The following is an 8,144-nucleotide window of genomic DNA, read 5'->3' as shown; positions in this document are numbered from 1 at the left end:
TTCATCATGTGGAAATTCCATGCATAACCTTCTGAATAACTTCTAAATTGTGTTCCACAGCAGATGTACCTTTTTATATTCCCATCAGCAGTGAATAAGTTTTCTGATTTATCAGTATCCTCTCCAACACTTGTGGTTTACTATTTTTCTAATCATAACCATTCTAATATGTGTGAAATGATATATCATGATTTTTACTTCAATGTCCTTAATAGCTAATGATATTGAGTATCTTTCCATATGCTTTTTATCCACTTGTGTATTTCCTCTTTAGTAATATCTGCTCAAGTCTCTTGACTATTTTTTGACTGTGACATTTTTCTTTTTATTGTTGAGTTGTAGGCTTTCTTTCTGTATTCTGAATATTAAACATTTTCAGATATGTGATTTCCAAATATTTACTCCCTTCAATAAAATTGCATTTTCACTTGCATGATAAAGTCTTTGATGCACTTTTTTGTTTTAATGAGGTCCTTTTTATCTAATTTTTTCTTTTGTTGCTTGTACTTTGGATGTAGAGTCTAAGAATCCATTGCCTAATGCAACATCCAAAAGACACTTCCATGCATTTTCATCTAGGTATTCTTTACTCCTGTTTTTCATATTTATGTATTTGATTTATTTTTATTTAATCTTTAAATATGGTGTGTTAGGGTTTCTCCTTCCATCTTTTATATATGGATACCCAGTTCTCTTAGCATCTTTCATTGAAGAGAATATTCTTTCTCAATTGAGTGGATTTGGAATGATTATCAAAAATGAGTTGGCCATAAAAGTGGAGGTTTATTTCTAAACTATCAATTTGATTCCATTAGTCTGTGTATCAATCTTTGTGTCAGTATCATGCTGTTTTGGGTACTGTGGCTTTGTAATAAGCTTAAGAATGGGAAATATGTGTCCTATAGCTGTACTATTCATATTAAAAATGGCTTTGGATATTCAGGGCATTGACCCTTTTATATAATTTGAATATTGGCTTTTCCACTTTGAGAAAGAAGGTTGTGGATTTTTTGATTGGTAATGCATATAGACTGTAAATAATTTTGAATAGAATTAAGATCTTAACAATATTGGGTCTTCTGATCCATGAGTGTGAAATAAACTTCCATTAATTTAGATCTTTCAAAAATATACTTTGGCAATGTTTTGAAGTTTTTTATGTATATGTTCTTACATCTTTTGTTACACTTATTCACAGATATTTGATTCCTTTAGTTGTTATTGTAAATGGAATTTTTCTTGATTTCCTTCTCAAATTGCTCACTACTAGTGTATAGAAATGCTACTGATTATTACCTGTTGATCTTGTATCCTGCCACTTTGCTGAATTCACTTATAAGTTCTAGTAACACTGTTCCTGATTTTTCAGGGTATTCTGTAAATAAAATCAAGGCATCTGCAAATAGGGAAAAATTTACTTTTCCTTTCCAAAAGAACAGACATTATTTCTTTTTCTTGCCTAAATAGTCTGGATAGAAATTCTAATAGAATATTGAATAAAGGTAGTGACTGTGGGCATGTATTTTTGCACGTGTGTGATACTATAAAAGTTATTTATTCACTATACACAGAACATGTCCCCTATAAAATGCATATGTAAATCAACAAAAAGAATAAATTGGTGTACATTTCCTCAATTACAGAACTTCTTAAATCAGTTGAACTAACAGCTCTGTCGGCCTCAAAATAATAATTTCAGCATCCAGAGTCTCCTTTATATATAATGCAAGGTTTAATACTTATTTTGGGATTACTTCCTACCATGTGTTTGATGAGGCAGTTAACAATTTAATATAACTCTAATATATTGCAGTCACTGCACAATAAATCAGTTTATTACAGATTTTAAAAAATCACTTTTCATTATTTGCATTAATGGGATGCAAATAGAAATACTAGATACTTTGAAATGCCAAATAACCACAAAATTAAGTGAATTGCATCAATTTTTCTTTCCCCAATTATTCAGTAAAACTGCTTTGCCCATCAGTAAGGGTACAATTAAAGTTTGCTGAATATACTGACTAGGTAAGAGGAGAGAAGAGATAGACTCTTTTCATCAGATATAAAGAATCATATTTGGAATTTACCTGGGAAGGAGGAAGATGCAAGCTGCATGTAGGGTACAACTAAATTAACTCATTGCCAACAAAGCAAACAATTAAACACTGGAATAAACATAGGCAAAGTCTGCCAATCATAGCAAAACTGGAACTGACTTCCAGAGATAACCAAAGAGAAGTTTATATTGGACCATATCTTTTTCCCACCAATTCAGTTTGAGATAGACCAATAAAAGCACTGTAAGAAAGTATAGCTGTTTTCTTTAATATTCAGACATCCCAGTTTTCAATAATTTATTATGGACCTAATTTATCCATGAATAAATATAACCCTATTCATATTTAAGGATGAGTTTCCACAAGCACAATGTTGAATTTCCTTTCATTTGTCCTAAAATGCTTACTTTCAAATTTGAAGAGATTTCAATTATTTCAAAGTCCCTTCAAAAATAAAAGCATTCTTTTATTTTTTTCAGACCAGTGTCAAAGTATTCACACAGCACTCATACTGCAGCACCTTCACCCACAATTTGATTACTTAAACTGCCCTTCTTTGGTTCTTTTTTCACTTTTTCACATCTTTCTTCTTAATTGTGGAACTCAATGCTGCAACCCAAAATTAAATTAGTTTTATTGTGTACAGATCCTCATCAAATACTGAAGGGACCCTATCATGGGTTCAATTATAATACAGTAGTTTTGAAGATGTTAGGTATAAGACTTTCAAGAAAACTGAGTGAGGCAAAATAAGTGAGGCAAGTAAAAAATAAGTTTCTCACTAAAACATAGGGTCTGGTATTATTGAAAGTTTTTTAAATCTCTTAAAAAGCAAAAACAAAACAAAACAAAAAAGGTAAGGACCAGGCCTGGGATCAAATCCTGGCTCTGTCATTTACACTCTTTGTACCTCAGTTTCCTTATCTGTAATATCATTTGTTAGGGTACAATTGTTTATGTAACCCCTCATACTCCTTTTTGTTTCTGTGGGGTCAATGATAATGTCCATTCTTTCACTTCTGATTTTACTTATTGGTTTCCTTTTTATTTTTTCTTCGTTGGTCTTGATAAAGTTTTGTTGATTTTATTAATCTTTTCAAAGAATCAACATTTTGTGTTATTGATCCTCTCCGTTGTATTTTTGAAATCTGTATTTCATTTTATTCCAATATAATCTTTGATACTTCCTTCAGATTCTCACTTAGGGTTTGTTTTGCTATTTTATTTCTAGTACCTCAATTTGTGAGTTTAGGTCTCATATTTCAGATTTTTCTGCTTTTCTGTTGTAAGCTTCCAGAGCTATGCAATTACCTCTAACCACTGCCTTTACAGCATCCTGTAAATTTCAGTGTGTGTTCTTTTTGATCATTCACCTAATGATATTTCTTAATTGACTTTATGATATGTTCTTTGACCCATTGATACTTATAGTGTATTTTTAAATTTCCATATATTATTGAATCTTCTTATTATTCTACTATTACTGGATATTTGCAGGAAATACTTTCTACCACCCCCCCACACTTTAAACCCACTAATGTCTTTAGATTTAAGGTTAGTCTCTTGAATTAAGCAAATTGTTAAGTTATTTTTTTTCATTGTATGCTGAATGTCAGGGATCACCTTTCATTCTTTTTTTCCATGTGAGTATCTCCTTATTGCAGTATCATTTTGTTGATTTTTTTAATTTTTGATTTTCATTTGTTTGTTTTGAGAAGTGCATGGATTGGGAATTGAGCCAGGTCTCCCACATGACAGGCGAGAATCCTACCACTGAACTACCCTCAAAACCCTAGGTTACTTTTGTAACCATTATTCCAATCCCTGCATTTTCACTGGCGAGTTTACACATAAAGTGGCTGCTGAAAATGCAGGAATTTCTACTTCCATTTTGATATTTTGACTTTATAAGTCCTATATCTTTACTCTTCCATCCATGTCTATTTTCATATTTATTTTATTTTTTACAGTGTATCATTTCAATTTCCTTCTCATGTCTTTCTGTATATTTTTGAGATATTTGTTTGAGTAACTCAGTGTTTAAATAAGATGTTAAAAACCTGTAACAGTCTTGTTTTCTTTGATACTTATTTAGTTTTAATAACACACTCAAAATTTTATATAACCATCCAACCTCCCATTTTTGTTGAACTTGTTAAAAATGATAGCTTTACACATTATATGTTCTGAAACATATATTTTTCACTACTTTTACAAATTTTCTTTTTAAAATCTATACAAATAAAAAGAGGAGTTATGTACAAAATAACACAATACAATTGTATTATGGATTATAGTGACCCATGTGGTTGCATTTACCAGACATCGTTATTCCTTTAAGCTCCTCAGTCCTGTCAATTTCCTTTCTCTTTCATATGAAAAACTTAATACATGCTTGTAGAGCTAGTCTAGTGGTGAGGGTCCAACTCAGCTTTTGTTTATCAAAGAATGTTTTCATTTCTCCCTCATTATTTTTTGGCAACTGAATGGTACTTTATTTTTTTGCATTTTAAGTAAAATATAATCATTATAAAGCCTGTGTTTATACAGTATGTTTCATAAACCACTTTAAATTTAAGGTGAAAAAGGGAAAAATCTGCTGATACAGTATCATCACTTCTTGAGTCCTAGATGATATTAAACACTAACTGAAATACCATTTGATCAGCTGTCAAAACTACATATATTCTTGGGTGCATGGGCAGTTCAGTGGCAGAAGACTCGCCTTCCATGCAGGAGACCTGGGTTTGGTTCCCAGACCATGCTCAAAAAAAAAAAAAACTACATTAATTCTCAGAATATCAAGAAGAAACATCAACCTTGCTATTGTAAATGACCCATGCTACTGAACATATTCAAGTTTTTTATTTTAAAAAATTAAGGGTACAAATAGTTTTAAAATTAACATATGAAAATCTTATCTTTTATGATGTCATAACATTTAAAATCTATTTTATCTAATATTAGTATAGATACTTCTGTTTTATTTTGGCTACAGCTCACATAGAACATCTGTTTCCATCCTTTTACTTCCAGTCTGTTGATATTCTTGGGTCCAAGTTAAGTCTCTTGTGAGCTGCATATAGACAGAAATAGTATGTAATCAGTTTCATCAATCAGTCCTTCAATTAGTGAGCTTAGTCCTTTAACATTTAAAATTATTACTGTAGAAGCAGATCTTGGATCTAGCATCTTACTCTAGTCTATAAAAACATACCAGAGTTTCTTAAATTCTAAATATTAAATGCTGACTTAAATACTATTTGATTAGATTTCCAAACTGCATGTTATCAAAATATCAGCCTTGCTATAGTAACTTTTTCATTATATAGCTGTGCATTTATCATCACAATCATCACAATCAACTTTCTTTCTTTTTTGTGAAAAATAGCACAAATACAAAAAACCATAAACTTCAAAGCACATCCCAATAATTGGTTGTAGAGCAAATTTCCAAGTTTAATATGGATTACAATTCCACATTTTTAGGTTTTACTTCTGGCTGTTCTAAGGTACTGGTGACTAAAAGAAATATCAATACAATGATTCAGCAATCATACTCATTTGTTAAAACTCGCCTTCCCTGTATTAACTCCACCATTAACTTTGACTTTCTCACTCTCTTTAGGGGTATTTGGGTTATGTCCATTCTAACTTTTTCATGTTGGAAAGGGCTGTAAAAAATATGGGATGGGGGATGGAACTAGTTGATGTTAGGAGAGGCTGGCCCCTCAGCATTTCAGGACTTATTTGTTCCAAAACCCATTTGGAGGGTGTACATTTCCAGAAAGTTACCCTAGTGCATGGGACCTTTGTAGAAATTTATATAATGCTCTAGGTTTCTTTAAGATTGGCAGGAATGGTTTTGGTTGGGGTATGTATGGCAAACTTTGATAGGTAGCAAGGTTTAAGTGAAGGTTGCATAAGAGTGACCTCCAGAGTAACTTCTTGACTCTATTTGGACTCTCTCTGTCACTGATACTTTATTAACTACACTTCTTTTCCCCCCTTTGGTCAGAATGGATTTGTTGATCCCATGGTGCCAGGTCCAGATTCATCCCTGTGAGTCATCTCCCATGTCTCCAGGGAGACTTCCACCCCTGGGTGTTATGCCCCACATAGGGGGGAGGGCAATGATTTCACTTGCAGAGTTGCAGAGAGACTGAGGTCACATCTGAGCAATAACATAAGGCCTTCAGAAGTAACTCTTAGGCATGCCTATAGGTAGTCTAAGCTTCTCCACTACCTACATAAACCTCACAAGAGTAAGCCTCATGATCAAGTGCTTGGCTTATTGATTTGGGTGTCCCTAATGTTTGACACAGTATCAGGGATTCCCTGATGGTAAGGTTTAATAGTTCCATATTCTTTCTCCCATCCCTCAAGGAACCTTGCCAGTGATTTTTGATTATCTGCTTAAAATAAGTTGGGATGCATTTTCCCTCAATTTTAAGATAGTTTTGAAATATATAAATTATCTGTTGATTTTTTTTCTTTCAGTACTTAAATATTTCACCCCACTACCCTCTTGACTCCAAGGTTTCCATGATTAATCAACACTTAAATTTGTAGGCACTGCTTTTTACATAAGATATTGCTTTTCTCTTGCAGCCTTCAGAACTCTTTCCTTGTCCTTGCATGCTATAGTTTGACTACAGTGATTGGGAATGATTCTCTTCAAGTTTATCCTCATCAGTGTTCATTGGGAATCTTAAATGTGTATTCATGCCTTTTATTAAATTTGAGAGGTTTTCTTCCACTATTTATTTGTATATAAATCCTGCCCTTTTCTCTATTTATCCTTCCGAGACTTCCAATTTGCATTTATTGGCATTCTTGAAGTTATCCCATATGTATGTTAATTTATTTTTTTGCTTTTTTTCATCTTTCATATTTCTTCTCTTCAACCTGAAACATTTAAATTGTTTTTTCTTTTCAGTTCATTGATTTTTCTTACTCTATACCCAACATCTCATCTTCTTTGATGATTTCTAATGTTTTGTCTTATTCCTATGGTTGTACCATAATTTCTTGTGTCTTTGCTTTTCTTGTAAACCTTTTTTATATACTGTACATTTTAATATTTTAATACATCTATGGGATTAGTTCCTAAGCACCCTATTTCTTATCAGATAGTGATATGACAGATACAGCTTTGAATGTAAGGAGCTAAGAAAATCAACCAAACCAATGCAAAAAACACCTCTCATTGTCTTTGAAAATTTGCTCTGTGTTCATTGATGCTCTCCTTCTGAGTTTAGCTTTCCAATCAAGAAGAACAGTCTGAAGCATATGTGGATGATTCTATTCTCTTTAGCCCACATCTTGTCTTGACCTTGTGTCCTGACCTTATAAACTCTCCTGTTTATAAGAATTGGACTGCCTCCTCTATCTCTATGAAATAGACTGCCAACCCCCCCTTCACTCTGTTGCATTGTAAATCTTAAAACCAGAAATCCTGTATCCAGGCTGATTTAAATTGATTGATTTTACACTGATTTTGCTGTTTGAAATCTGCTTGTTCCTGACATGCATATATTGGAAGAGCGATGCAGAGATGAGTGTCCTTGATTAGGCTTTCAGGGTACCACAGGGTGTATTGCAGTGGACATGCATGCACCTTTGTGTGAACCTAGACTTTATTCTGTTCCCCCAGACACAGAGCCAGGGACTCACAGTGAAAGTGAAGAGGGGTCTACCTAGCCTGGGGAGGGTTAGGAAAGAGACCAGCTGTGTGCTGCCAGGTTTAGGTTGCCTTTTCTTGATTCAGCTCCCAGTTATTGCAATCATTTAAACATCTTCTGAAGTTGTAAGGAAAATGGTTTGACATTTTTGCTAATTTCTTAAAAGATTCTATGTGCTGACAGAACCCTGGAGAGTCTTGTATCTCCATTTGTTTGCTTAGAAGCAATCTTAATAATAGTAAATGAACAAAAATAATTTAAGGAAGCAAGGTTTATCCTCTGAAGATATCACTCCAATATGGCACAATGGAGTATGGTTAAATAATCCAATAGTGATGATAACATTTGCTATTATTTATTTTATTGACTTTATTAACCAAAATAAGTAGAGAGAAGAATC

This window comes from Tamandua tetradactyla (assembly GCF_023851605.1).
Source record: "Tamandua tetradactyla isolate mTamTet1 chromosome 22 unlocalized genomic scaffold, mTamTet1.pri SUPER_22_unloc_2, whole genome shotgun sequence".
In the NCBI taxonomy this organism is placed as follows: Eukaryota; Metazoa; Chordata; class Mammalia; order Pilosa; family Myrmecophagidae; genus Tamandua; species Tamandua tetradactyla.
Note: the sequence above shows the minus strand (reverse complement) of the source record.